Source organism: Tachypleus tridentatus, chromosome 3 (genome assembly GCF_004210375.1).
Source record: "Tachypleus tridentatus isolate NWPU-2018 chromosome 3, ASM421037v1, whole genome shotgun sequence".
NCBI classification, from domain to species: domain Eukaryota; kingdom Metazoa; phylum Arthropoda; class Merostomata; order Xiphosura; family Limulidae; genus Tachypleus; species Tachypleus tridentatus.
The window spans coordinates 25,251,154-25,273,136 of record NC_134827.1 but is presented as its reverse complement, the minus strand read 5'-3'; the positions used below and the strand labels follow the sequence as shown (position 1 = coordinate 25,273,136).

The 21,983-nt window shown below is 35.1% G+C and overlaps 1 protein-coding gene across 2 annotated transcripts in view; it reads right to left on the bottom strand.

Moving 5' to 3' along the window:
* The window catches only part of LOC143246559 (uncharacterized), a 206,981-nt gene that overhangs the window by 150,000 nt on the left and 34,998 nt on the right, over positions 1-21,983 (bottom strand). The window contains exon 2 of one of the 2 annotated variants that reach the window (XM_076493465.1): positions 16,832-16,944. The exons of the other annotated variant lie outside the window; for it this stretch is intronic. The gene's annotated coding sequence lies outside the window, so the exon portion shown is untranslated. The remainder of the gene's footprint in view (positions 1-16,831; positions 16,945-21,983) is intronic. 2 annotated transcript variants of the gene reach the window in all.

The following is a 21,983-nucleotide window of genomic DNA, read 5'->3' as shown; positions in this document are numbered from 1 at the left end:
TCTGAAACTGGACTACAAGCACGCGCCTCTTTCATTAATACATTCACGTCTACAGAGCTAATGAGCTTTACCCTAGCCAACCAAAGCAACTTCTCTACAAAATTAATGTCATTTCAAACCACCAATGTTATTGACCATGTGATAAAATCATAAGTTATTGGTTTTTCTTCTCTGAGTAAATAGCACAAGATAGAATATCTTACACACAAGAATTTAACAATCTTCAATTTCAAATCCATATATATGAAAATATTAGGGGGAGCTTTTGTAGTGTATTTGCAGAAAATAATGTAAGGCATTTCTTATATTTTGTAAATAACGACCTTCATAAATTCATCTAGAGGTAAAAGTATTTTATACGTAAACACCTTCTTTTAAAATATTTCTTAAAGTATCACTTTTCCACTTCCCTCACTCCTCACTATTTCCTTCTGACCAGGAGCTAATAATTGGTATTGACGAAACACAAATGTTTCACTTTAATACAGTGCAATTATATTATTATAAAAGTTTCCAAATGTCAGTTTTATAGACCATCTGTTAGTGTGGATGAAGCTCTAAAGTTACTGACCTTTCTTGCCTCTAACGAGCCAATTTGCCATTATTAAAAGGTTTTACTATCTTGATAAATATAGGCTGCAGTGCACGTTAACACGTAGAACAAATACGAAATCATTTTACGTAAAATGTCGAGATTTTGTTTTGTTATCTTGCACAGTAAATACTTTAAAAAAATACAAACTGGAGCCAGGATTATGCGCTTATGATCTATGGTCCCTATTTTCACTTAAAATTAAATGTTAAATATCGTAATTCGATTATTTCCTATTGGAATTTAACAATAAGTGTATGTCTGGAATACAATTCTGATGATTTGTGTACCTATTATAAAATAGCATTAACACATTCGTGTAACTATGCAAGTGTAGATTGATGACGACTTTTGAAAAGATCAGTGGTAGAGCTAAGGTCCTGTTAGCCAGAGTTTCTTGGTTCAGATTACAAAAACTACTTTCACTTGTCGGCTTTTTCACCCCTTAAAATGTAATATTTAATTTTATCATTTTCTTGTGAACACTTCGTACGCACCAGTTTTATGAAATATAAAAGTTTTATTCTAAAATATAATGTATTAACTCCATTTAAATAACAACTTAAAACGACTTCGTGTTTCGAAAAAAACTTTAAAATTCACGCACGACTAATAAGATTTTCCTTTTAGAATTGTTTTTTTATCGTGTTTTTTAATCAGGCTGATGAATGTCATTTTTTCTCAACAACGTGCTAAAATTTTTTAAAAACATTTTTAATCTATTGAACTCTAGATCTGAGTATATTAATGCTGCTATGTATGAAAATAAACACTATATTAATATCGATGTAAAACGTTATGAAAATAATAGGTTGCGTTAATATTTTTAATAACGTAGTTTTAATTTTAGCGCTTTTTCTTTTTAATTATCTCATGAAAATAATCTTGGTTTGTTGAAATTTCGCGCAAAGCTACACGAGGGTTATCTGCGCTAGTCGTCTCTAATTTAGCAGCGTAAAACTCGAGGGAAGGCAGCTAATCATCACCACCCACCGAGAACTCTTGGGCTACTCTTTTACCAACGAATAGTGGGATTAACCGTCACATTATAACGCCCCCACAGCTGAATGGGCGAGCATGTTTGGTGTGACAGGGATTCGAACCCGCGACCCTGAGATTACGGGTCGAGTGCCTTAATCTCTTGGCCACGTTGGGCCATGATAATAATTAAACCTACTCTACGTAACAATCACAAATTAATTTATTCCCTCTTGTAAAGTTTCTAGATGCTTGAACATCAGTATATTTTTGTAAATTGTTGTATGTCTACGTTATAAAGTTCAAACCTCACTAACAGTACTTGAAGTAACATAGAATCAACTTGTATAAAGTATTTCATTCAACGTGTTATAGCTAATATACGTTCAAAATATTTCACACATCGCCTGAAAGAATTTCTTATCTTCTTGACATAAAATTCTACACACTACTCAACATCTAGTATACATATACAATCTACTTTCGAGAGTACTAGAAAGCATTTTCACATTTTTAGAAATTTCTTAAGTTTTATAGGCGTACCCTATTCAATATTTTAAATTTAATGCCATTATTAAGACACGTACTTCCCTATAGCTAAAATTTAAATTACAACATTAAGAATATAGCTTATAACGATATTAATGTTAAATAATAGCACATAAAAAATAGACGACTCTCTCTGAAGAGGCCTAAATTACTGTACATCTTAGGCTTATGTGTTTGACATTTACAAAGAACGCTTCTTCAGCGCCCTCTAACGATTAAAGTTTTAATAACTCTCCCCAATAGATGTATATGCAGCAAGTAGATTTTTTTTTTTAAATTTTATAGATACAAGTAGGAACACATCTATACACTGCTGACCAAAATTTTAAGGCCAATGAAGATAAAGAAAAAAATATGCATTTTGTGTTGTTAGACTCAACCACATATTTCAGTAGAACTTCGAAAGATGAAAATAAGAAAGGGAAATTAAAAATAAAAATATTTTTAGCATTTATTAGGGAAAATGTGAACACTATGAAATTAGCCTAAATACTAGCTGGCTAAAAGTTCAAGACCATACTGAAACGACTCTCTCAACGTGCCATCGCTGATGAGATTGGGGGTGGTAAAACTGCTGTTGCAAATTCCTCAAAAGACCCTGAGGGATACGGAACGAGAATTTCAAGCGGTTGGCCCAAGAAAATTTCGCCGGCGTTGAGCAGGAGGATTCGACGGGTTGTCCGGCAAGACACCAGCCGATCGTCGAACCAGATTAAGGCTCTTACGGATGCAGAATGCAGCTCAAGAAAAATAAGACGGCATTTATTCCTTCCACACCACGAAACAGCTCGGTTAAACTTTGCTGAGAAGCATCAAACATGGGATGTAGAAAAGTTGACAAAGGTTTTGTTCTCTGATGAGAAAAAATTTAACCTAGATGGTCCAGATAGCTTCCAACGTTACTGGCACGATAAGGATATCCCATCGGGGACATTTTCTGCATGACACAGTGGAGGAGGTTCCATCATGATCTGGGGTGCTTTCTCCTTCCGTGGAACAATGGAGCTGCAGGCTATACAGGGGCGTCAAACAGCAGCTGGCTACATTGGCATATTGGAGAGAGCATCCTTACTGACTGAAGGCCCTCGCTTGTGTGGAAATGACTGGAACTTTCAGCAGGACAACGCTGCAATCCACAATGCCCGCAGGACAAAGGACTTTTTCATGGCGAATAACGTGATTTTTTTGGACCATCCAGCGTGTTCGCCCGAACTGATCCCCATTGAAAATGTTTGGGGACGGATGGCAAGGGAAGTCTATAGAAATGGGCGTCAATTCCAAACAGTGCATGATCGTGAAGCCATCTTCACCACCTGGAGTAAAATTCCAGCCAGTCTTCTGCAAACGCTTATATCGACCAAGCCACAGCGAAAGTTTGTAGTTATTCGCAATGACGGCCGTGCAACTCACTACTGAGACCTCTTGTTGGGCATTTCCTACCCTGCTTAGGACTTCTTTTTGGTATGGTCTTGAACTTTTGACCAGCTAATATTTAGGCTAATTTCATAGTGTTCACATTTTCCCTATTAAATGCTAAAAGGTTTTTTATTTTTATTTTCCCTATTCTTATTTTCAGCTTTCGAAGCTCTACTCAAATAAGTGGTTGAGTCTACCAACGCAAAATGCATATTTTTTCTTTATGTTCATTGGTTTTATGATTTTGACCAGCACTGTATGTAACCCAGCTAGTTATAGTAATATAGATAGTTTTAATGCTATAAAACGTATTGAGACAAGAAAGTTAAAACTATAAAAATGACTTACTGAAAATTTAAAAAAAATCTCTACTTTGGCTCAGACTAGCATAATTACAATGCTTTGTCAAAGCAGAGATAATTTACGTCTATACTGATCCATACTTGTCTTTATAAAATTTTTAAATGTTTTACTGTATTTGTTTCTTTATTAACCACATTTTTATGAGCCAGCAATGCCAAGCGTGGGTCGCATGTATAACCGATTTAACTTTATTATTCATCAGGATTTTTACCAACATAATTATATAACAAAAGATGGTCATAGTCCGTTGTGTGTGTGTGTGTGTGTGTGTGTGTGTGTGTGTGTGTGTATTTCCGGTATAAGAAAGGTATCGTTGAGAAAACAGATGGAAGAGTTATGTGAAAAAATTCGAGCGATATGGTTAGTCATTTTCTCTGTACATTTGTCTGAAAAAGTAACTTACCTGCTTAGATGAAAGTTTGTTCAAATTGTGAGACTTTGATTCACTTCATAAATACATATATAGCGATATAAGCGACTTTATAAGTAAAACAGTCTTTAGTTGTTTTCAATCAATACTGTGAATTAGTGAAGGTTGATATTCAGGTATTTTGTGGTGGTTTTAAACGGGCGATTTTTTCGGTCCCCATTTTGTTTCATCACAATCCAGAACTTAATGATAATAAACGTTACTGTTTCCCTCCTCATTATGATGACGCCTGAGAAACTAAATGCTAATGTGCGGTATAGTATCCTATACATTAATTGTATTCAAATACCTTATATTGAACTAGTTAAAATACTGGTTTAAGTTAAAGGGAGAATAATATTAATAAAGTTATATATATAACCAACAAATGTTTAATAAGAGTCGAAGCTCGTCTTTATGTTTAATTTGTTTGTTTGTTTTGGAATTTCGCACAAAGCTACTCGAGGGCTATCTGTGCTAGCCGTCCCTAATTTAGCAGTGTAAGACTAGAGGGAAGGCAGCTAGTCATCACCACCCACCGCCAACTCTTGGGCTACTCTTTTACCAACGAATAGTGAGATTGACCGTCACATTATAACGCCCCCCACGGCTGGGAGGGCGAGCATGTTTGGCGCGACGCGGGCGCGAACCCCGGATTACGAGTCGCACGCCTTACGCGCTAGGCCATGCCACTTTATGTTTAATAGTTACATCATTTTTAAATTACTTAATGCTGGCTAGTGTATACTAGTCGTAATTATGAATAAATGAAACTACCATGAATTCCGGAGAATCTTTCAGAACTTTTTATTTCCTCAACGTTTGAGATTTAACTTTTCATCAGAAACATATATTTTCTGCGATACAATATTCTCTGGAGTTCCAGGCTGTTTCAGTTATTCATAATTATGTAAGAAAAATTCTATTATGCATTCTGGGTAAATGCCTAAACAACATCAATAAGCATTTTTTTGTTTTGTCTTTACCGTATTAAACTAAACTGCCTATTTTAAATGTAACACAAGCTTAAAGAACGTTTACTTATAGGCTTAATCTTTGATTTATTCCTTTTCCTATGAAGCATATATACATATATTGAAGTCTAATAAAACACAGAGTTTTGTTACACAACGATTATATATCGTACCACAAAGTGACTATATACATTTATGGAACTGTACATAAAAATATCTTTGAGTAATGGTTTAGATAACTAGGTATAAGTATTTGATATCGACCAGTAAAACAGACATATACGTATGTTTTTGAAATACGGACAAACTAAGGGAAATAACAAAACAAAATACGTTTTTTGTAAAGCACAGATATGCATAATGGGCTATCTATACTATTTCCATTGCGTGTCTAGAAACCCTATTTTTAGCGTTATAAGCCCTTAGACTCGCCGCTAAGCCATCAAGGAACAACATAAAGGAGGAAGTATTCTATCTTAATAAAGTGGTAGTCAATATATATATATATTTGTGAGTCAGGTGTGAAATAATATAAAACATAAACACACACACACACACACACATATATAAAATATATTTGATCAAGACCGTGGTCGATTCTGAATGTTTAAAACGTAACCACTCTTAAATACATCTGTTTACATTTACACAAATAAACTATTACTGTGAAATATATTTAACACAAAAACGGTATTTACCGTATCGCACAATCTGTCATCGCTAAACTGAAATATATTCAATAGAGATCACGCAGTGACGCCATATCCTGACAACCACGTACTCACGTGGGTATCAAATCAACTGCTATGTTTGACTGCTGCCAAAGACAAAGCGTAGAGGGTATCAACCTCGTGATATTTATAAAATAGTATACAAGGTCACCACGTATGCCGTATAAGAATGAGTCTTGCAATATCCCAGCACTTGGGAAAATGAAACTAAAAATGTGTACATGATTGAACACATCGAGGCTTGAAATCAAGGCGGGATAAGAATTAACTTGAGATTCAAAATGACAACAACATAAAAAAAAAAAACACATTTCGAAGCCATAGAATTTGTTCGATACAAGTTTCATTATATATCTGATGTTTTCCTCCATTTGCAGTATGGATGGTAGCGAGAAATCTATTCGTTCGCGTATAAAATATTACTGTATTTTATACTAATACCGAGTTTCTCACTTACATTTGTCTTATGTTTCATACGTCAAATTTTAAGCTGTTAAACAGCCTAATACAAGAAAGACGAGAGGCAAAACATACCTCATACACTTGCAATGCTCAAATTCGAGGTTCGATTCCCTGGGGTGAATACAACAAATAGTCTATTGTGACTTTGTTCTAATACAAACTTAGACGCCTAGCGGTAACGGCACAAACATACATGTTTCTCTAATGTAATCTAAGCTGTGTATCGCAGGAATCTCCAATATCTAAATGTAAACAGCCAATGATCAATATGTATGAAAAGCTATATACTTTTAATCATTCTTTTGCAATAAAAGATCATAAGGATGTGCGTATATATATTTAAAAAGTTAAACTAATACAGACTGGGGAACATAAAACTTAAATCATGAGTTGTTTTGTTTTGTTTTTGTAATTTCGCGCAAAGTTACTCGAGGGCTATCTGCATTAGTTGTTCCCTAATTTTGAAGTGATAGAGTAGAGGGAAGACAGCTAGATAGTCAATACCACCCACCACCGCCAACTCTTGGGTACTTTTTACCATGGTGGAATTGACAGCCACATAATAATACCTCCACATCTGAAAGGGTGAGAATATAAGGAGGTTGGATTCTCACCTGGGACCTCCATATTGTGAGCCAAGTAACCTCACTACCAGGTCATATCTGTTCCTAAACCGTAAAGGGTTGAGGTAGGTTTTTTAAATCTGTTCAAAATTGTTTTGTTGACTAATTAGTTGAAGAACCTCTTGGAAACAACGCTATTTTATATTTATTATTAACTTCTAATGTAAAAAGGTTTGGCAAGTGGAGATTGGAGAAAATGTGGGTGAAAGTGAACCATGCTCAATCAGGTTTCATGTTATGCTGCATCGGGAGATAGGAAATTATAAGATTTTAATTCCAAATTTCCATAAACAAAATTTTGAAGGTATGATACCAAAACAATTTGTTATTGATTGGGTAAACGAATCAACTGAAGATAATGATCAAATGTGGTAGACTTTTTAGAATACGTTTTCACATAGTCATGTTCTTTATATAGAAAAATTGATGGCGAAAAGCAAAATAGAGTAAAGAAAAGTTCGAAAAATATATATCTATGAGTTATGTAAGCTGCTTTTCTTCGCACTAAATATTTATTATTTTTACACAAATACAAAATATTACACTTAAATAGTGAGGGCCTTAGTCTAGTTCTTTATGAAAACTGTTATCAAAGGAATTTTGGAAACGTGAAAAAAGAAATGGATCCAGGACAATGTCTCACCAGAGCAAAAAAAAATACAGAAATACATTAGATGTTTTTATTATTTATTTCTTAAATTTTACGTTACAAAAAATAATTGCATAATATTATAGGATACGTCATATATAGTACCACACAGACTATAGCACATGTTACAATATATAACAGCACAACAGCATAGTTTATCACTAGCAGAATCGGTTGATAATTCATTTCAGTGTTAATTTAAAGTACAATAATGTGTCCTACACCAGGCAGGAATTCTTCGATTTTTTTTGCGTCCAGAATTGTGATCCTGGCAAATTGAATCGTCATATGTTTTTTTTTGTTTTGTGTTCAGACATTTTTTTTTCTTCATATAATTATGTCTTTTGTATTTTCTAATCATTTTGGAAAAATTTTTAGTCTCTTGTATCCGGCTGAAAAATGTGTTTGACAAATGTTTTATTGAAATAAAACCATTTCTTTCTAATGACACGCCAGTTTTACGCAATAAAATGCCGAATTTGTGTAATTTCTCATTTTGAAAAATACGAACTATAATCACCAAACTACCTACCTAATTAGGTTCTCACTTGGAAACACATTTTCAAGATGTCTTCAAAAAAGAGTAATAAAAATAAATAAAAAGGTGGACTATATATAATATCTGGGTGATACATTGTCCGTATCCCTGCTAATTCCAAACTCTACCACACATTCACTGTTATTTCGTTGTTTAAAGACATCCACGTTAATATCGGCGTAATGAACATAAAAAAATCACTTACTCTTTTTATATTTGTACTGGAAAAATGATAATGAAGGAATAATTCAAAATGGTTCAGTGTAATCTTACTAAGGTTATAATTTTATAACGTTAGATATTATTATGCCTAGCCCAAGTGTTGGCGGGTGGGTGGTAATGACTAGCTGCTTTTCCTCTAGTCTTTCACTCGCTATATTAGGGAAGACTGGCGAAGTTAGGCCTCGTGTAGATTTGCGCAAAATTCCAAACAAAGCAAAAAAAATTACTACGCCAGTTTTATATCAGCAGGTTTATGTAACAGAATGGTTATTATATAGAATCGTTAATATATTAATATTATTCAGTACCTCCCATTTTTCACTTGCATTTTTAAACCACAAATACGTCTCTTTCGATTTCTACAGACATTAAAATACTTAGGTACCATTAAGCCTTTTTGCCTTAAAAGGTTTGCTTACGTTGATATGATAACATTTGAATACATAAAATTCGATGAGAAAATGCATTTCGAGGTTTTTATCAACTTTATTATGTGTAGGATAGTATTAAGTTTAACATTTCTAGGTTGGTGACATTAATACTGTAAATATGTACTTTTTGTCCTGTTACACACACACACACACACACACACATAGATACATAAATTTTCTTTCTGGTTTAGAATAATAGTTTGTTTTGTTTTGAATTTCGCGCAAAGCTACACGAGGGTTATCTGCGCTAGCCGTCCCTAATTTCGTAGTATAAGACTAGAGGGAAGGCAGCTAGTCATCACCACCCATCGCCAACTCTTGGGCTACTCTTTTACCAACGAACAGTGGGACTGACCATCACATTATAACGCCCCCACGGCTCAAAGGGCGAGCATGTTTGGTGTGATGGGGATTCGAACCCGCACCCTCAGATTATGAGTCGGGTGCTTTAACCAACTGGTCATGCCGAACACTCGTGAGTTTAAACGCTTAAGTTGCATACGTTTTCTCATACTGGCTCGACAAGTTTTTAAGGGTTAGTTCTGAAGAAAGTTTTATTTTAAAGTTGTTACTATGTGGTACACAATAGGAGTGGAGCAGTATATTGTATTCACAAGTTTGTTCTCCGGGAAATTATTGTTATAACTTTTGTTGAATATGTGCAATTTAAATGCTCTTTATTTTTACTTGGTATAATAAATACATAATGACGTAGTTACTGTAATGCGAACATACGAGTTCCGTTACAACTATACAATTATGTACACTCCTAAACGTTTGTAAAAATGAAAGCAGTACCAAAATACTTTTATAATTTTAAGTAATCATGCCCACATTCATTTGAAAGGGTTTAGGTTTTGGAATTTTTATATATCTAGATCACATACTGTTCTAAAGATTAACAGTTAAAGCACATCATACAATTGAGTTGTCCCTTTATCTTTGTATCTCGTTATTTCTACAATAACACAACTTAAAGCACTATGTCTTTCACGGTATTCAAAGTTAATTTTATTGGTATGAAAGTAGTTTAATAAGTTAACCCTCATTTGGTTTTTATGGTTACAGCAGTTTTCCATGTATAATTATTCAAAAACTTTATTACTGAAGATTGGACCGACTATCATACAAAAGCTCTCTTTTTCTGTATTCAGTGTAGAACTAAGACTTAAATATTTGTTTTTATGATTGCAGATATCTGTGCAAAGTTATTCGAGTACCATCTGCACTAGCCATTCCAAATTTTTAGGTGATAGACTAGTCACCGGAGGAAAAGTGATTAGCCAACAACATTTATAGTCAACTGTGAGGTTACTGCTGTATAATTGAATGGTGGGAATTCACAGTGATTCGTATAACTCACCCATAAGCACAAAGTGCAGAAACTGATTTAGTTCCGGTAAAAATGGGAGGCGAACTTAAGACCTGCAGATCTAAAGTCCGCCACGCTAACCGCTCGGCCCCGAGACTGAACGAAATCCTTTAACGTACTTAATATTACACTATGTAACACAAATTTCGTTCCTGGATAGCATGTGTTATTTCTTAATTGCTTATGTTGTAAAAGTACATAAAATGGCCCTTATTCCCTTCAAACTTTGCTTTTGTGATCTCGATAAAGAAATTTAGAAATTAACCTATTTTCTATGTAAAAACGGGCTGATTTACACATTTTCATTTACATAAGGTCTAAATAAAACAACATATGAATCAAGATTTACATGTATTTATACTAACGTTATACAAAAACGAACAAAAATGTTTAGAAGTGAATAGCTTTTCGAGATTTGCGATTGTAATGTAAATCACTTTCACCTATCAGCCTCAAAATATGGTCTCCCATCATGTTTTCGTTATATGTTCCCAGGCCACAAAAGCAAAGTTTGAAGAAAAAAATAGGTCTTTTCCATTTACTTTAGGCTTAAGCGATTGGGAAATAACACTTTCTGTCCAGGAACAAGAAATAATAAAAATTTGGTTACATAGTGTTATCTATAATGTTATTATAACTTATAATAATTTTTAAAAATTTACTAAGCTTTTAAAATGCTGTTGTACAAGATGTCTACTAAAGTATATTTACATCCGCCATTTGTTTACATCCGCTGAAATAAAAATGCGCGCGTTTTTAGGACAGACAAAAGCTGAGTATTATTATAATGGATGTAACAAGGGTTATTACCGAGGATTCAGTAACAGTGAAAACAAAATAACGAATCCGGAGAGGAAGGAAGAGATTTACGCTAAAACTGGTTCTTCCTGGTTCAAACCATGGAACGAATCCTGATGGTGAGGATCATTTCACATTATAAAAATATATTCATTGTCTATTATTTTCGACAAGTTTTGGTAAGTTGTCCTAGTGCATTACCAAATGGCCTAGTACCATTCTTGTAGTAAATATACACATATCCTTAATCATTATTACTCAGTACAGTAGTGCTTGATTTGTAGGGATGGGTTAAGAACAAAATGGCCGCCGTATTCAGTTTATTACACTATGATGTTCAGAAATAACTGATAAAATTGAGTTGTATTCTTATCTGAGAACCTAATTGCAATTATCGAGTGTTTCACAGCTTGTATCACAATAATATATTCTGTTCTTTCTATCACACGTACTTTCTTTAGCGGGAGAAGAATAAAAGTAAAACTATTACTTAGTAGTGAGTGCAATTTATAAGCATATATTACACCCTTGTGCAAATTAATTGAAACAAATGGCCATTTTACAATATTTTCAGCATGACGGCCAGTGTAGGCTCGCTGGACGAGTTGATTTCCTTTAATAGTCATTTTTTCACACAGACGGCGTCATTAGCTGTGTTTTGCAGTACGGTCGATCTATTTTTGGGATATATGACGAAATTTTGAGGAATATTACGTCATTCGAAATTGCGTTAGAAGAGCAAGGAGACCAGTCAAAAAACAACTTCTTACCAACTCAATGAAGAAAATGGTATCAATGGGGTCTGAAATACAAAAACTGGATGCAAGGACAATGGAGGAAAGTGTTATTCAGTGAGGAGACTAATTTCTTCGTACAGAGTCAAAGAAGTCTGCATGTTCGCAGATCTCCAGGTGAGAAACTTCGAGAATCTCATATCAATCGGTTCGTAAAACATCCCTTAAAAAAGATGTTTTGGAACTTTTTCAGCTACTACGGCGTCGGAGGCTTACATATCGTAGAAGGTATGATGCGAGGACCACAGTACATCGAAGTTTTCAGAGAAGAGTCATTCCAGAATTGAAAAATAGATTTCCAGATGGATCTGGCATTTTTCAGCAAGATCTGGCTCCGTGCCACACATCGAAATTTGTGAAGAATTTTATGACTACAACGCGAATAAAGTTGCTGGACTGGCCTGGAAACTCTCTGGACTTAAATCCTATTGAAAATCTTTGGGTGATTTGTAAAGAAAGACTTCGGGAAAAAAGACTGTACTACGAAAGATAAGCTAATTGAAGCCATAATTGAGGTGTGGTACCGCGATCCAAAATTAGTAAAGATTGTAGTCAACTCGTGGACTCGATGCCAAAGCAAATTAATAATCTTCTGAAATATAAAGGCGGTCATATCGTGTATCAATTTGTCAGTAATTTTTGGATTCTCAGAAATAAAACGCAAAAGATTGAAAAAAATAGTAATTTTCCGTCTTGTTTCAATTAATTTGCACAAGGGCGTATTTCAGTGTTTCATAAATAACTTTTATTTGTTGTCGCTAGAAGGCAGAAAAACTGTTCTTATATAGTGACAGTTTATGACTATTGCACAAACATATTGCCAAAACAATTTCTGTAAAAATTGATAAATAAATAATAATCAAAAGTAATACTTATAGTATCAAAAAGATCAAATACTTGTGCAATTTGCAGATCTGTGCACATGCTACTGACGTCTTGTTTAAAAATACCTGTTTTTCAGTTATCAAGATATTTAATAACAGTATATTTTTCTTCAGATTTTCAATTGGAGGGAAGAGCCTGACAGCTGTGTGTGTATAATTCATAATTCATGTCTTTGAATCTTTATGATGTCCTCAGTATTAATATACATGACCCTAGCATGTGGTGGAGTCAATTGTATGCACATGTGGTGAGTTGGAGCAAAGTTGGAAGGCGTGAATACTGTAAATATCCCCTTGATATTCGTCCAATGCTCCGAGTACTCACACCATCTTGATGGAATCGTTCCAGCTTCAGTGACCCACAATGTATTCCACAATTAGAGAAACTGACAAAACTGATGCGATATTAACAATATATATTATCACTGGATTATAAAAATAAAAAAGTATTCACTTATCAACCCACTTCAATGAAAGTATTTATGTTGTTTTTCCTAAGGAAAAACAAATAATAAAAATTGTAAAAATTGAGAATGATGTAGGGATGACGATATACAAAGTACAGAAACAAGTTAGTGATGAATACACAAAATTATACAACATTCAACATTTAGTTGTAGATAAAAGTTATTCTTGGGCAGATTTGGCTGCTTATGTAGTATCTTTTATATGGTTTTGTGTATTAATCCACACCTTATGTTTGTAGTTCTAGGATCTGCCATCCCTACACCATTTTCAGTTCTTGCAACCTTTTTGATTAACTTGTGTGTGTGTGTGTATACGGAAGTCACAAACAATGAACAATATGTATAGCAAACGTATCAATGACACAAAACCGTATCACACACAAAAAAGTATATAAGGTAGCTTATAAATGCACAATTGTATCACCCAATGTTTTCACACTTTTCTTGGTTCTTGTAATTTTGTATTAGATTGTTTATTGTGAAAGTATCAGCGTAAAATGGTTATAGACACTGTGCAGTGTAAGCTAGCTCGTATTTCAGTCATCCAAACACATATATGCATCTATTAGTAAACGAATAACAGATGGTCGATAAATACTTGTAAAATAGGTGAACGTTCTCCGAGATTTAATGATAACGCTACTAATAAAATTGACAAAAAACGACCATAAAGTCTGTTTCTGGGTTTAATATTTAGTTGTGCCCAATCTGGCCTTGATGTCGTCACGAGGGAGTAAATTTAGGGAAGGGATGAATTCGTGATGCTAAAAGGGCTTTCTGAAGTTGTAGGGTACTTCTTGGTTTTTTTATTTTGCACTTTGTTACCCGTTATATTCCAGGATTTTATTATGAGGTTAACTTATTGGCATTGACAACGTCTTTCACGAAATGTAGTCATCCCACCCACACTTTAGCTAGAGATGTATCGCAATACCACTTGATTCAGTTGCATTCGAACAGGCTGAATGAAATTCTTCTTTATAGTGTTTTCCAGATCACTTTTGGCTTCACATTGTTTCAGTCCAAGCAGCATGCTCTTTAGCCCATCTGAGAATCATCATCTTCATCTTGTAAGTGAATAGGGATTTATTTAATGGGTGTCTTACTGGGAGAGCGGAAGTGACCTCTGAAGTTTCCTTCCATACTCTTTCAACATCTGTGGACAACAATGGACAATTTTGCAGCCTCGAATGTTTCAAAACGCGATCATCAGCTGCTGTGGTAGTTTTTATTCCCCCACCCACCCCTTTCGTTGCTTGTTCTACACAGTCAGTCTTTCGATATTTCTTCACCTAGCGGCTGGTCAAATTTAATTATTCTAGAAATTTGTCTTGTTGAATGTCCCTTTTTGCTTTAAAAAATGAAAAAGACTGCTTTATTTCCGTGGAGTTAACTCGTAACCCTTGGCCATGATATCATCACACGCAAATACGATTCTACAATAACTCTTCAATAAAAACCTATATTTATTGACAAACAAATACGGCGGATGTAATACACAGACAGCTCATAAAGCTGTTAATGTGATAATTAGACAGTAGTGCATCATTCACGAAACACGTTTGACATTGATCAGGACCTCAAAATAAAACGATGATTCCGAAAAAAGTGTGAAACATATGAAGGAAATATAAATTTTTCCCACATTGGATATAGTAAAGTTCTCATATACACACACACACACATAATATCAGCCAATTTTACCAAAACGTAAGAACAGTCTCATAAAAAACAAACAACAATTGTAGGTGTTTCTCTATACCAATGGGCTCTGTTGCGTGACGTCATCACCCAAGCACGCGACACCAACCCATCTTAGGGAGGGGATAAGGGCTATATAATTACATATGGGAACTAAACTTGCGTTTTTTTTTAAAAAAAAGTCCAAAGCATCAGTGAAACTAAACCTCTTTTGGACGCTTCCTAGCTGGAAGCAAATCGGAGAAAGTAGATCATCCCTATATAGCATATAGTGCTGGGAAAAACATCATAAATAAATATATATGTGTGTATATGAATGTACATACACGTACGTATACAAATAGTTATCTATTTCTCTTCTTTATCATTTCATTTCCAATTTATTAATTAATTACTTTCTTTTAATAAGATGTACCATCAAGTACTAAGCCTATATAATAAACACTTTCAAAACTATTTAAATATATTTAAAGCAGTAAATATGGCGACATCAAACAGACTGTAACGATTTCGGCAAATTGACTTGATGCTTGTGTCGCCTACCAACACAACCACTACACTGTAGCCTTGACAACAGGTCGACTACCTTCGCTTCTGACCTTGAATTTGCTGGTTTGTTGCCGCCATTTTATTTTTTTGGGACGAGCTATCCTGTTACCGAAAGAATATTACATAAACATACAACTATATACGTTTAAAAAGTATTCACAGCATAGTGCAAAAATCTATTGCAGGTTGTGGCTAGCTAGTATTTTCTCACAGTTTTAGTGTAATTCTTTGCTTATTACGATATTATTTTAGTAAGTTGTAGTACAATGGAGAAAAACGAGCTTTTAATACAATGGAATTGCACACTTAACATAACACTCTCTTGTGATCTTCAAGTGTACCGTGATTATTTTGTACGTTGTTGCTATTGCTTAAATACAAAAGAGTATGCATTTAATATTTTTATCCCGAGTGACACTTTATGCAATGAACGAGCTCAACGGCCAGATCAGAGACCCCACTATTCAGGTTTGCTGTCCCTTGCTGACCAGAGGGAAGGAAATTAGTTGAGTGCAGATGTTTACGTGGCTGTTCTTAACAGACTGGCAGGGTTGACTGAAGGAGCTGAAAATAGAAACGTGTTCAACGACATACTGCTAGCTCGAACCTTGGACTTTTCGATAAGCAGCTTGTCAGAGAAATTTACATGAAGACCAAGCACATGCAAACTCACCTTTTCTTACCAACATACATACATCATAAAATTTCAAATGAAATAATACCTGAGCAAACATGTAAAAATAAGAGAATGCAGGTTATCTGTCATAATCCTGGTTAAAGCTGAACATAACTAAACAATAACTAAAGGCTTTAAACTTGTGTACAAGATCATATCGTAAATGTTTAGCTTTTTCTAGAATTACCAACGTTTCTAACTTAAAGTTGATTTATGAAAATAATCATTGATAACTCTTCGTTGTCATTGCTACGTGACAAAAGAACCACAAGGCGTTATTTTCCAATTCTCTGTATTATTTTTGATAATTTTACTGAAAACAAAAAGACAATAATTCTGTTAAATTTTCAAAATAGAAAGTACATATTTCTTTCGAAGTAAGCTACCAAACTATTCATTGAAAGTGTGTACTAAAGTATTCTGAATGACGACGGCGAACCCCTTTTGTGAGGGCGAACATTTAACTCACTATTTCCCAGATAGCTGAAATATACCAACATAAGATAAACAGCATTAAAAAAACAAAACAAAACATTAATACAATAACATAGTCCTACACATCAAGTTGACTTTTATAATTATTCCATAGCTTTAAAACCAGTTGTGGTTCGCGTCCCGTTTCCACACACACACACACAAAACATGCTACGTACTTTGGGGTTGTGGTTGAGTTCTTAGAGCAACGATCAAATCTCACTATTCAATCAGAGAAGAGTATTCCTGAAATTGGCGGCGGGCACTGTTGACGGGTCGCATTTCCTCTAACCTATTTTACAGTTCAAAATTATGGATAACATGTGGAAAAAGAACTTGTGTACACCACAATTTTACAACAATCAAAATAAACCGACGTAACCAAAACAGTGATTAACTTTAAAAATGAACTTTAACAGTATGTCCATCACAGTGTATATTTGAAGTGCATATCTAATTCAAAAGACTCTCAGAAATAGTCTGTGTCTGAGCCCCTCACCAAGAAAATAGGTTTCTTTTAGTAAATTACAATATTAGAATATTATAGAAAGCATATAAATATTTCAAATTTAATATTTTCCCTAGTAAAATATGCAGAAAAACGTTAAAAACTGTGAGTTTAACCTAATTCTACAAAGTAATTGTAACAAAGCTGAAGAGACTTAACAAAACTGATTATATATACAGAATTAAAAGCAAAATTTGATACTTAAAGTTTGATATTGAGCTTACCGAATATCAGTCAGTACCTGCACGATATGAAAACTCGTAATGCGCCTCGTTAAATAGTCTTACAAAATACCACTGTTCAGTCGTACGAACTTCGCAATCAATTCGACATGGAAAGCTAAAAACATTTTGCGTGTTTTATGTTCTTATCTTTTATGTCCTTCTGAGAAGTTTTTGTGTTATCGTGTTTCTAATTAAGATGACTGTTTGTTTGTTTTGAATTTTGCGCAAAGCTACACGAGGCATATCTGCGTTAGCCGCCCATAATTTAGCAGTGTAAGACTAGAGGAAAGGCAGTTAGTCATCACCACATACCGCCAACTCTTGGGATTGACTGTCACATTATAACGCCCCCGCGGCTGAAAGGGCGAGCATATTTGGTGTGACGGGAATTCGAACCCACGACCCTCCGATTACGTGTCGAGTGCCTTGACCATCTGGCTATGCCGAGCCGCTAATTAAGATGAACTGTTGCACAACAACGTTAAAATAATAAGCCTGAAGGCATCTCCCAGATAATTAAGTTCAAGTTAAGTGAAAACGTTTTATGTTGGAATAATTTGGTTTATAAGTAGTTTATTCAGCAACGTGCTTTGGAAATTTCTAATTGCAATGATTCTGCTAATAAAAAGTTTCGTAGATAGAAGAACATAAATGTACTACGTGAAAAACGTAGTCAAACATCTTCCTAATGGTAGTATGAGTAATACAGGCTTAAATCAGTTTGATATGCAAGACCGAACATATGGTTTGTTTTTTTGGAATTTCGCACAAAGCTACTCGAGGGCTATCTGTGCTAGCCGTCCCTAATTTAGCAGTGTAAGACCAGAGGGAAGGCAGCTAGTCATCACCACCCACCGCCAACTCTTGGGCTACTCTTTTACCAACGAATAGTGGGATTGACCGTAACATTATAACGCCCCCACGGCTGGGAGGGCGAGCATGTTTGGCGCGACTCGGGCGCGAACCTGCGACCCTCAGATTACGAAGCGCACGCCTTAACGCGCTAGGCCATGCCAGGCCCCCTAATATATGGTAAGAACAAGCATCACATTTTACGATGAGTTGTTGTTGTTGTTCTATTCATTTCATTAAAATTTATTCTTTCTATAATTTTAATTCGTAAGATGAGAAATAACATACCAATGTCATGTCTTCAAAGTATCGACCATTATTCGTTGAAGTCACTACAAAATTTGCGCAATGAAACTTCAATAATCTAAACTTCTAGCTCCCTCTTTATTCAGCGTGTGCTTTATTACTGTTATATATAAAAATAGAAACACATTGTTTTGATAATTAGAACTGAAAGACGTATGTTGAACAGTCACAGACTACGACAGCCGGAAATAGTTTAGAAACAGGTAACTCCTTTACAGTTATATTTTGTCTCAAACTGCAAATTCTGGATGTTTTGAACCATAAATCTTTGTTTTTAACATATTACTCGATCAAACAAAAAAAACAACAAAAAACTATAAACAGTTAGGTTTAGAATTCAAACGTTATGGATACATAATACAGATAAATTTGGCCTGTAAAAACCGACTACACTCTATTTAAATAATCTGGGGCCTCTGGTTGTCTGTTTGAAGTTAAGCACAAAGCTACGCAATGAATTATCTGTGCTCTGACCACGATGGGTATCAAAACCCGGTTTCTAGCGTTGTATGTCCGCACACATGTTGCTATGCCACTGGGAGTAATTTGGAATCTCAAAACCAACTGCCCAATTTGTCAGTCGGGTATCTTAACTAAATCACAATCCTTCTAAATGTATAGTACCTTTCACGAGGATGTGTGTTCCTGGTAAAACCTTATCGATGCAGAATATTACACATTCAAAAAGAAACGAATAATACACACACACACACACACACTATATTCTTCTTTGAAGCAACTAACCCTAAATTTGAGGTTACACAGCTGACTATGTAAAAGTCAGCCTAATTTGTTAGGCATAACCTAACCTCGTACGAGGTTATGTCCCATACAATACATGAAGTAAGAAATTCTCATTCCACCACGAGTCCTCCCATCAAGCAAATATTATGTTTATCGTCAGGTGTAAAAGTACACAATTGGCTATCTGTGCTGTGGCCACCACGGGTATCGGAACCCGGTTCTTAGCGCTGACTTACTGCTAAGCCTCAGGAGAAGGGGGACACATAAAGCAACAGAAGAATGTTTTTTTGTTTAAATTTCAATGTTTGCTGATTAGTACATTTGAATCAGTTTTGTAAAATTTCTGTTTTACTTGTAGATACGTTTCCAGGCTTGAATAAAGAGGGCGCTTATAGGAGAAAAGACAAATTTGGTTATTCAAAGGTTGCCTAAACTTTAAGAAAAATATTAAATTTGAATGTTGTTACTTTTAGCACTGAAGGCAGGCTAGATAAAAACTGCAGTGTAGAACGTATTAACTTAAATTTATCAACAATTACAACAAACCGTTTTGACGAAATCATGCAACACTTTGTTTAAATCATGATTTTATTTTTAGGTGAAAGATCATGTTTAGCATCGGTTTGTCTCTACATCCAAAGTTATGCTTGTTTTAATTTCACGTAAAGCTGCATGAGGGGTGTTTGTGCTAACCGTTCCGAATTTACAAATGATAAATTAGAGGGAATACAGCTAGTCGCTACCATCCACACCAATCCATGGGCTGCTATTTAACAATGAAAATGAGATCGAGCGCCACTCCATAATACCGCCAATGCTGAAAGGACGAGCCTATTTGGTTACGGGATTAGAATTTGTGACTCGAGCTCCCTACCCACCAGCCCATGACAATCTTTTCGTCTGTTGCAGTTCGATATGTTTTCTTCGTCGTGTAGCAGTGATATAAGATGTAAGAGTAGAAACTTATGAACTTATATTGAAACGTCACCCAAGTTGGTCAGCAGCGAGTATGAAGAATTGTAAGGCTAAAACCTATTTTTAATACCCGTGGTGCTGGGCACAACACATAGTATGCATTTAATATATTTCATGATATTGAAATATTTGAGGCTGTTTATACGAAGAGAAAACAAAACACAGAATCCAAAAATATTCCTGTGGTTTCGTGTCTGTGCAGTTTACGGCTCGAAGAAGCCAGCCAGCCCGGCGCGACCAAGTGGTTATGGTGCGAGACTCGCAGTCTGAGGGTCGCGGTTCGAATCCCCGTTACACCAAACATGCTCGTCCTTTGAGCCGTGGGTGCGTTATTAAGTGTCGGTCAATCCTGCTATTCGTTGATAAAAGAGTAGCCCAAGAATTGGCAGTGGGTGGTGATGACTAGCTGCCTTCCCTCTAGTCTTTCAGTGCTAAAAACAAACTCGTAACGTGAAATAAAAACGTAGAATGTTTCAAGCCACCTTGAAGTGACACGATTTTTGTTTTTGCAGATAAATATGTCCGCGATAAATCCTTATACATGTGTCCCATCTGATAATACGTTTTAACCTCCTTTGTATCAGACCTGTACTGTACGGTTATGTTGAATTATCTCTATATTTTCAGTGGTTTTGTATAAGCTACCAAACTAAAAGCATTGCAATTGACAACGATCGAGATGTTTTCATTGTTCTACCAATGTTCTATAAGCACATGCTCTGATTGAATTCAAGACAGAACCTCCCTCTCGTCAGCACTGTTTAAGTCATTAAATGATGTGTTACAATCATGTACTGGGACCTCTACATCTACACATTCGGAATATTCATGCACCAGCAAACACTTGAACCATGTCGGAATCTCAACACTTGACTGTAACTGTTATGCATCTGATATGTGATGAACAAGTGTGAAGCCCCGCACGTATTCGCATACACATATATGATATTTTTTTCATAACTTTCAGTATTTTTCTCAATTAAACCAGTGATGACTAATCCTCTCTATCCCACGTCTGAGTTTATGTTGTTATGTTTTATATTTAATCACCCTTATTCTGAAAGGAAAAGAAAACAAGCTACATAATGACGCTATCCTAGTTTATCTTTAAGGGCTAACTGGAATGTCTCCCCCGATAAGTACATCATATTTTATATAGACACGCAGTACGAGTTCAGAAGTTTTACAGCTTTCTGTTGTTGTTGTTTTTTCATTTTATATTTGATCTAAAATTAATTTATGCTTGGGATATATGATAATGTTTTACACCTTGGAGCAAGGGGTTAAACATGTGAAAATACAGAAAGACAATTTATGTCAAGTAGAAAACATAAATTGATATATATATCTTAAAATGATAAAACATTACAAGTAATATTGTGAAGAAAAGAGACAAATATAACCAAACAAAAAACTTTGCTTACGTAATGTAGGTCATGAATATTCTTTTCTTTTGATTCTGATAGTCCCCTTCAGTGGGTCAGAGGTAAGTTTACAGACTTATAACGCTTAAACGTAAGGATAGATTCGATTCTCCTGGGTGGGTCGGGTACATACAGCACATTGTATAGCTTTACACCGTAATAAAAACAAAGAAATAAATAAACATTTTAATGTAATGAGATGCAGTTTGGAAAATTCTCTCCGTGGGGAAAGGATCTGACGTGTTCTTCTGGTTAGCACGTCAGACTTGTAAAGTTGCTGTGAGTGCGTTACAAGGGT